The sequence below is a fragment of the Rhinoderma darwinii genome, chromosome 3 (assembly GCF_050947455.1).
Source record: "Rhinoderma darwinii isolate aRhiDar2 chromosome 3, aRhiDar2.hap1, whole genome shotgun sequence".
Taxonomy (NCBI): Eukaryota; Metazoa; Chordata; class Amphibia; order Anura; family Rhinodermatidae; genus Rhinoderma; species Rhinoderma darwinii.
The window spans coordinates 123,276,729-123,286,906 of NC_134689.1; the positions used below are offsets into that span (position 1 = coordinate 123,276,729).

The following is a 10,178-nucleotide window of genomic DNA, read 5'->3' on the forward strand; positions in this document are numbered from 1 at the left end:
TCAGTTGCTCCATAGTGCACATTTACCATTTGTTGCCTTTTTAGACCCTGTGCACATTACGATAAAGGGGTTAAAAAGAAATTCTATTGAAGCAGTAGAGGAGAAGTTAAAATAAAAAATAACTTATACTTACCTTTCTCCTCCCAAACATTCCTGCGCTGAGGGCTCCCGTCATCTCTGTTCACTGTTTGTATACAGAGCACCTGCAGCGGTGATGTACTGTCGATGTGATGTCACCACTGCAGCCGCTCTGTATACAAACCAAGAACAGAGGTGACAGGAGCCCCCAACGCAGGAACGTCAGGTAAGAGAGAGGTAAGTATGGGTTGCTTTCTTATTTTAACCCTTTCAGGACTGAGCCATTTTTTGCTTTTTCATTTACGTTTTTCACTACCCGCCTTCCTAGAGCCATAATTGTTTTTATTTTTACGTCAATAGGGTGGTGGTTATTTTTTGTGGCATGAGTTGTTGTTTCTATTGGCACCAATTAAAGTACCATATAATGTACTGGGAAACTGCAAAAAATTATTTGTGGGCTGAAATTAGAAAAAAACTGTGATTCCTCCATAGTTTTTTTGGTTTCGATTTTGCGGCTTTCATCGTGCTGTAAAAACGACAACTTAACTCGATTCTGCGGCTCGATACGATTATGGTGGTACCAAATTTATATAGGTTATTTATATATTTTACTACTTTTACAAAGAAAACAATTTGTTAAAAAAAAAAAAAATGTTTCACCACATTCTGAGAGACATAACTTTTTTTATATTTTTGTCTAAGCGGTGTGAGGGCTTATTTTTTATGGGACGCGCTGTTGCTTTTATTTGTACAATATTTTGGTACATGCAACTTTTTGATAATTTTTTATTAATTTTTTTTAGCGCTAATGTGAACAAAAAACAGAGATTTTGGCTATTTTACTGCCTTCACAGTGTGAGTTAAAGAGGCTCTGTCACCAGATTTTGCAACCCCTATCTGCTATTGCAGCAGATAGGCGCTGCAATGTAGATTACAGTAACGTTTTTATTTTTAAAAAACGAGCATTTTTGGCCAAGTTATGACCATTTTCGTATTTATGCGTGTTTACTTCTTTTACTAGCTGGGCGTTGTGTATAGAAGTATCATCCACTTCTCTTCAGAACGCCCAGCTTCTGGCAGTGCAGACACAGCCGTGTTCTCGAGAGATCACGCTGTGTCGTCACTCACAGGTCCTGCATCGTGTCAGACGAGCGAGGACACATCGGCACCAGAGGCTACAGATGATTCTGCAGCAGCATCGGCGTTTGCAGGTAAGTCGATGTAGCTACTTACCTGCAAATGCTGATGCTGCTGCAGAATCAACTGTAGCCTCTGGTGCCGACACGATGCAGGACCTGTGAGTGACGTCACAGCGTGATCTGCACTGCCAGAAGCTGGGCGTTCTGAAGAGAAGTGGATGATACTTCTCATCAGAAAGCCCAGCTAGTAAAAGTAGTAAAAACGCCCGATGTACGCACATAATACACGCCCAGTTGTACTTTTACTTTTCAACACGCCCAGTTGTACTTTTGCAAGCCTCATTTGCATAAATACGAAAATGGTCATAACTTGGCCAAAAATGCTCGTTTTTAAAAAATAAAAACGTTACTGTAATCTACATTGCAGCGCCGATCTGCTGCAATAGCAGATAGGGGTTGCAAAATCTGGTGACAGAGCCTCTTTAAGTAAGAAGTAATAAAAAAGTACCAACATTGCCCACGTGGACAGCAGTTTTAATATTTTTTTCTGTTATACAAAAGATAGCCTTTGAGTTAACGGAGTAAGGGCCAGTTCACACATTGCGTAAATACTGCAGATTTTCCGCAATGGAAAATCCGCAGCAAATACAGTAACAGCAAAGTGGATGAGATAAAACATCTCATCCACAAGCTGCGTAAACACTGAGCGGAAAAAACTGACCTGCGGTGCAGAGTTTTATTCTGCAGCATGTCAATTGTATTTGGGTAAACGCACTTTATTTGTTGTGGCTTTTCCCCATTGTATTCAATGGGGAGGTAAATTCCGCAACAAATGGCAGTTGTTGCGTTTTTTGCGGTGGGTTCGCAGCTATCGGATTCACGCGTTTTTCACACGCGTGAATCGGATACGCTCGTGTGAATGAAGCCTTACACCTACTATTTATGAGGGGGGTTGCTGCTTAATATTATCACTGCACACAGATAAGGCTTCTATAAGGGTATGTTCACACGATGAGAGGCATTTACGTGTGAAAAGACAGACTGTTAACAGCTGCCTCGTTTCACACGTAGATGCTTCTCCTCGCATTTTGCGAGCCATCTGAGATGCTCGTAAATCTTGAGCTGTGCTTCATTGAGTTCAATGAAGAACAGCTCAAATTACGTGGCAAAGAAGTGTCCTGCACTTCTTTGCCGAGGCAGTCCATTTACGCGTCGTCGTTTGACAGCTGTCAAACGACGACGCGTAAATTACAGGTCGTCTGCACAATACGTCGGCAAACCCATTCAAATGAATGGGCAGATGTTTGCCGACGTATTGTAGCCCTATTTTCAGACGTAAAACGAGGCATAATACGCCTCGTTTACGTCTGAAAATAGGTCGTGTGAACCCAGCCTAAATGTTGCTAGTCGCACATTTAGGGCGGATTTACACGAGCGTGTGCATTTTGCGCACGCAAAAAACGCGGCATTTTGCCAAAAAAGGCACTTAACAGCTCCATGTGTCATGTTCATGTGGTGCACGGCTGCGTGCTTTTCACTCAGCCGCCATCATTAATGACACTCCGTTTGGATGTTTGTAAACAGAAAAGCACGTGTTGCTTTTCTGTTTACATTCATTTTTTTACTGGTGTTGCGCGAATAACGCGCGTCCCACGGAAGTGCTTCCGTGTGGTGCACGTGATTTTCACGCACCCATTGACTTCAATGGGTGCGTGATGCGCGAAAAACGCTGAAATATAGAACCTGTCGTGAGTTTTACGCAGCGGACTCACGCTGCGCAAAAATCACGGACAGTCTGCACTGCCCCATAGACTTGCATATTGAAATTCACGCGGGTTGCACGGACGCAAATCACGTTCGTGTAAATCCGCCCTTACGTGTAGTGCACCACTCTCCAATATATTTTTGGAGCTTTTGATTGGTTTAGATAAAAAAAATCGCTGGAGACATTGGAATCTGAAATGGAGGTCTTGAAAGACATATTAAAAAAGTACTTAACAGGGGAAGACCTCAAAAAATTTGAAGGTGATTTGCAAATTGAATTTAAAAAGTGGGAATCTGAGGTACAGGAATTAAAGGTCAAAAAATTTAAAAGGGATCATGTGGACTATATGAACAAAGTAGCATATAAATGGCAACGGCCAGAACGAACACAGCCCTTATCACGATCTTCATCTGTATTATTCATCAGGAGTCATCAGGGGGACCGTTTTTTAGACAAACGCCCCGAGGAATTTCGGGAAGAAGATATGGATCAATTACAGAAATACACCAGAGATTATCAGAAAAAGGGAGAATATGTCGGGCCAGAGTGACCAGGAGAGGGAGAAGGAAACACTAGAGGTAATCAACTTCTCTAGTAGGGTCTTCTCTGGAGAACAGATTTCTGTTCTTAAGAGGGGTCTTACTTTTTCCCACTCTGCTAATTTTGACTTCTTTGAAGCAGTCAAAGATTTATACCTATTTGCCCGGAAGCTGATACTTAAAAGGCATTTTTTTAATTCAGGACAGTTCATACCTAATACGGATGAGGAAAGGGATGCACGTAAGGTCCTGGAGGAACTTTTTGAGGAAAGTAGATTTGAGGGAGACATTAGGGATAGGTTTTCCAAGGATTTATGTAAGAAGACTACCACGTTCCCCTCTTTCTCCCTTTGTCCGGAGGTTGTGATGTTTGTAAGACTAGTTACGGATGAAATTAGGGCAATTAAAGCTAATTATGGTGACAACCTTACTCATGCAGAATGCATGTCCCTCAAAGAACTGAGAAATATGAAGGATATCGTGTTTAAACCTGCGGACAAAGGGGGCAACATTGTGGCATGGCCTAGTATCATGTACGAACAGGAGGCTGGGCGGCAGTTGGGTGACTCTGGGACATATAGGATATTACAACAAAATCCAGTAATAACCTCTAGTTCGCAACTTGATTCAATTTTTACACGGGCAGTGGATAATAGGTTTATCACCAGGGAGATATATGAAGGCCTAAAAGTAAAAGAACCAAGGATCCCTACAATATATTTCCTACCCAAAGTTCACAAAAATGTCATCTGTCCTCCAGGCCGACCGATTATTTTGGGGATTGGAGGTTTATGTGAACCTATTTGTCGATTTATCGACTATTATCTGAGACCCTATGTGGAAGCCCTTCCCTCTTACATTAGGGATTCAACAGACATGCTGATATCTTTGGAGGGCTTGAGACTCGAAAAGGACATGTATATTGTGACTAGTGATGTGGAATCACCCTATACATCAATCGATCATTCTCAAATTCTCATGGCCTTAGAGCATGTAGTTTTTTTTCTGCAAACAGGCAACATGGAAATTGGAATGATAGATTTAATTATGGAGTTACTTGAATTTTCCCTGTGCCATAATTTCTTTATATGTAAAGATAAATACTATTTGCAGAGATGCGGCACGGCCATGGGGGCTACATGCGCTCCATCATACGCAAATCTGTTTATGGGGTTTTAGGAGAGGAATGTGATACAGAGTGAAAATAATCCATATGTAACATCTGTTTTGTCATGGCGAAGATTCATTGACGACGTTCTATTTATCTGGCAGGGTACGGAAGGTGAACTTGGAAGCTTCCTGACCTACCTGAACAACAATGAAGTAAATATTAAACTAGTGAGTAAATATAGTAGAACTGCAATAGAATTTTTGGACATCCAAATTCTGGTTGATAGTGATGGCAGAATTAAGACTGATATTTTCAGGAAGGCGACTTCGGTCAATTCATATTTGTTGGCAGATTCCTCCCACCCTAAATATGTTATAAAGGCAATCCCGAGAGGAAAATTCCTCCATGCAAGGCAAATTTGTTCCTCAGACGAATGTTTTGAGACCCGATCAAAAGATCTCATGTTTAGGTTTTAGAATAGAGGATATGAGGAAACACATGTGAGACAGGAGTTTATCAATGCTAAATTGAAGAAACGAAGTGACCTTCTGAAACCTAAAGTGAAGAGGGGATCGGATAAGGTGGTAAGATTTATCTCAGGATATAATAAACAGTGGAATGTTATGAGAGGTATATTTCAGAAACACTGGGCTTTGTTGAAAACAGACAAAGTGCTGGCCAAAATTCTTACCCCCCATCCAGCCATGTCACCTAGACGAAGTCCGAATCTGCGTGATATGTTGGTTTGGAGTCATTATACTCCACCTCCCTGAAGTCAATACATCTTTGGATCAAAGGGACCGAAATGGGGCAATGTAGCATGTGGTAATTGTGGGGCATGCTCAGTTATGGAAAGAACTGATTGTTTTTTTGGTTTACATGACACAAATAAATATATGATAGTCCACTATATTAATTGTAATGTCAGGAATGTGGTCTATCACGCTAGTTGCCCGTGTAATAAGATCTACATTGGTATGACTACCAGGGAGTTGAAGACTCGGGTGATGGAACACATTCGTAACATCAAGGGACTATCACCTAAGGATCTTTTGGATGATTTTGGAGATAGGAGTAAGCCTCTATCAAGACTCTTGAAAGTTAAAGGTATCGATAGACTATATGAGGGGAAAAGAGGAGGAGACGTATTTAGACAGCTATTACGTAGAGAACTTAAGTGGATTGTAACATTAGACATGTCACCAAAGGGTCTGAATGAGTCCCTTAGCTTTGCATCTTTTCTGTAAATATATGTATGGTTTTAATTTTTAATTGTAAACTCTCTATATTGACAGTGTATGGAACTGAATGCACATCTATGATCTACTCTGGTCTCGTGAAATTGGATGAAATTATGTGACAACAAGAGATCCCATTCAGCTATAATTTCACGTCTTTATATATATGCTAAAAACTATTTTGAAGGATGTTAGAATTAATTGTAGCGGTTACAAATGTGGTGGTAGTAGGACAAGGTATTGATGTACTCCGGTAGTTCACCTCGGTCTTGTTTTACTTTTTTTTTCTTTTTTGATCTCTTATTTTTACTTTGTATATATTTCTTCTTTTAATGTTTTGACACTTTTTGATATAATATTTTGTGTGCGTAGGCTCAGATGAATATGTCTGTGCTATTGTAAGGCCCATTTGATGGGTATATATCACTAATGGCAATATCAGTATTATCTTTATGTTGATTGTGGGTGTACCCACAATCTGCATATCTTAAATATAAAATGATTTTCCATATCTCTAGTAAATGGTATGTGTTTTGCACCTTAGATATAGGTCACTTTACACTTATCACTACCTAATACCAATAGTAATGGGGTATTTTTGATGCTAGTCCCTATTCTCGCTTCATATTTGAATACAATATATTTAAATATAATATAATTAATTGGTTCTTTTGGGTGGGGTGTGTGCGGGTGATTTCCACTATACGTGCGGGGTGCACGTAGTGGTCTGCCCCGTACGCTCCTCGACCTCATTTATATTGGTTTGTATGCAAATGCTTAAATTTTTATGCAGCGGATAATATGTGATGCATGGGGGGTCTGTGTGGAGGACACCTACCGCCGGTGGTGGTCTTCTCCATATGGTCCTTTCCTCGCATGCCTGCATATATATGTATCAGGATAAATGTGTGTGCCCACACTTATGTAGTGGTTTCATACTATGGATTAATGTATTGTGCGGTGTGTGATGTGTGGGGGTCCAGGTGGAGAATTTTCACCACTGGTGTGGTGCAGTGGTGGTGGTCATCTCCATATGATTCTCCCCGGGGATGCACATACATACGTATAGGGATGCATGTTCATTATTATATGTTTGAAATATTTGGACTGTTAACGTGGTCTCAATACGGATATATCATGCCTCCCTGTGCTCGGCAAACAATAATAAATAAATTCATTCAAATGTATGAGATATATTACTTTAGTGTAAGCATGCTGTTAAATTGTTTTGTTATGTGTTCGCTGCATATGGACTGATGGCTGTTGGGAACCCTTGAGATCACATTCAAACAATAGAAATGAATATTAGAAATTATTATACTACTTGGTAGTCTACGTACCTGTGGTCAAAATAATTCATAAAATTTAGACATCTACAGGTGAGGTGCGCATGTGCCTGATGGATTCCTTTAACATGCTGTGCCGGAAGCTGTCAGAGTGTGGGCAGAAGTGCATATGATGGACATTATTCTCCCACAGCACTGACGCTCATGACGTGGAATGCACACGTGAATCGGATTCATCAGCCGCTATGCGCCATTGGTCACCGATGCACAGGGTACTATATTTAAATGCAGTTCCATTACACTATGTCACCTTCTGACGAAGGGTGCAAAACGCGTGTCGAATGTGTATTCCTGAGACCACTGACAGCCATCATGCCAGCTACAGGTAATTGAACATATCTCACGTCCCTCATCTATGTATGTTATATATTGTGAGCAGTGTATTTACTTATAGACTGTGGATTGTGTTGGGGGGATTTGGGAAAGAGGCACACCACATGCTTTCATTGTTTGCCTGTTTCACATTATGCATGTAACATACCTCCTTGGTTATGCTGGTATCTCGCTAGTGGTCTTAGTGTGATTAATTTTAAGTATGTTTTATCTGTATGTATATTTGTGTGGGTTCTGGGGATATCCATATTTTTGGACAATACATGTCTATAATTATTCTTGTGTGTTTGAGACATATATAGGGTTTATATTGTTTGGATTATGTCTTACGTTTATACGCATGCCCGAAAGGTATTATAGGTGTTAATTATTTATGAGGGGGGTTGCTGCTTAATATTATCACTGCACACAGATAAGGCTTCTATAAATGTTGCTAGTCGCACATTTACATGTAGTGCACCATGCTGGTATACAGCCTAGTAGGTTACGCCCATACTATTAGGTCAGGCAGATTGTCCAGCACCTTCTAAGAGTACCATACTAAGTACTGACACACTATTCACCCCCCGACATTACAAGGCCTGTGTAATGGCCCATGGCCGCAGGCCGTCAGGTTTACCCACCTCCTGACGGCCGCAGCCATGGATCAGTGAGTGCTGGTCCGCATCTCCTCCTCCGGAGACGCCAGCGCTCACTTTTGCTTCACTCGGTCGGGTCCCGTAGGGTGCGCGTGCACGCTCGTGCCCATTTTTAAAGGGCCAGCGTGTGCACCTGAGTTAAAGTGCCAAATTTGCCCATGAGCACCCTGGACTATAAGAAGGGCCCAGCCCTTCCTGCATTTCCTGAGCATTGTTGTCGTTACCCTAGTTTTTCTCTGCAAATGGCCTCCTAAGTGTCTTCCAGTTCCCAGTGTTTCCCGTTCCTGCTACCTGTAACCTGTGCTTTCCTGGGCGGCAAGTGCAATATTGAGTTAGAGTCATGCTGTGCTGTGTACCACGCCTGTCCTGTTACATCATGCCTGGTGTCCGCGTGCTGCCAAAGTCCCATCCGAGCCTGCCCATCTACTGTCTGAAGCTACCACAGGTACACCTATACGAACTATAGACTTTGACCTGTGTCCTGTTGGCCAGCTGCCATACCGTTAAGGCGGTGCGGCCCAGTGGGTTCACGGACCCTATGTGACAGCCTGGCTGCATCCTAAAAAAATATCCATGATAAACAAGAGGTATTAGTTGATATTTTTTCCAAAATACGCAAGCTTGCAACCCTTGTCAAGGGTCCTCGTCGCTTTCCGAGCCCTACTTATATTACAAAAAAAAAATCACTGAAAAGGAATTATATTTACTTAAAATCGCTGAAAAGACCATGCTTACTGATACAAGGGCAGGTACAAACACCAGTTCCCAGCAGGACACCTTCAGAGGTTTTGTGAAGTCCATTCCTCAATGGGTCAGAGCTGTTTTGGCAGCACAAGGGGGACCTTCAAAGTATTAGACAGGTGTATTTAATTTTATGGCTGGTCGGTGTATTTAGTTTGGGTGTCCTTATTGAGTTTCATCGTAATTAACCCCATCTGAAGTGGGAATCTTAGTTTCTCCTGAAACAATTTAAAAGAAAATTCTCGGTTCATTGGTGTAAAATCGCTTCCCGACCATAAGTAGCAATTATAGTGAGTAGCTGTTATTCCACTTTATATAATATTTACAACACAGATGAAGACAGGTATCCAAAAAGCCCAGTGTCAGAATAAACCAGAGGCCCAACCATACAGAATAATTATTCACAGTATCGATATGTAGTAAATGTAAACTGTGGCTCTATATATTATTATTCCTTTGGTTTGCAATTGGCATGATACATAATTGTGCCGCGACATTGTCCACATTAAACATCTAAGGTGTAGCATTGTAGGTCTGTGGAACCTTATGAAGTATAGGCCTAGTTGTGACTGCTGCACCATTTACAGCTACATCATTACCCAGTCTAAAGCTGGTCATACTATATTAGATTATATCAATCACTTCTGCATGTGTGAAGTAATCTGCTTTCATACTTGAAGTCTTAACCAGACACCATAGAATTAAATGCACCAAACCACGCTTTGGTTTTATTACACAGTTATTTATTTACTCCTATTTTTTTAACATCCATTCCAATGCAAAAGAACAGTCATCATAGGTGGACTGAAATCAGCAAAATAACACATATAATCTACTTCCAAAATGTATGTTTACTCTCTTCCATTTACCAACCAGTCTCTTATTCCAAATCTGGAAGTCCTCCAGGTTCTTGAAAGCCTTTAATAAAGACTAACTAATAGGCGTTTTGAGCAGGTGAAGAAGGACTAGGATTATATGCCTCTGCATGGGGTAAAGATTTGTTAATGTCTGTGAAATAATTTACACGTTTTATCTTGTACTAGTTGCAGAAAAAATTCAGCGCTCAAATATAGTTACATAGTTACATAGTTAGTACGGCTGAAAAAAGACACATGTCCATCAAGTTCAACCAAGGGACGGGAAAAGGGAAGGAAAAATTTCTACACATAGGAGCTAATATTTTTTTGTTCTAGGAAATTATCTAACCCTTTTTTAAAGCCATCTCCTGTCCCTGCTGTGACCAGCTCCTG

At 41.0% G+C, this 10,178-nt stretch overlaps 1 long non-coding RNA gene across 1 annotated transcript; it reads left to right on the forward strand.

The window, feature by feature from the left end:
- Positions 1–3,430: 3,430 nt before the first annotated feature.
- Positions 3,431–6,295, forward strand: LOC142751086 (uncharacterized). Its single transcript, XR_012882702.1, has 3 exons — positions 3,431–3,560; positions 4,794–4,859; positions 5,928–6,295. It is a non-coding gene; the product is annotated as an uncharacterized LOC142751086 (long non-coding RNA).
- The last annotated feature ends 3,883 nt before the right edge of the window (positions 6,296–10,178 follow it).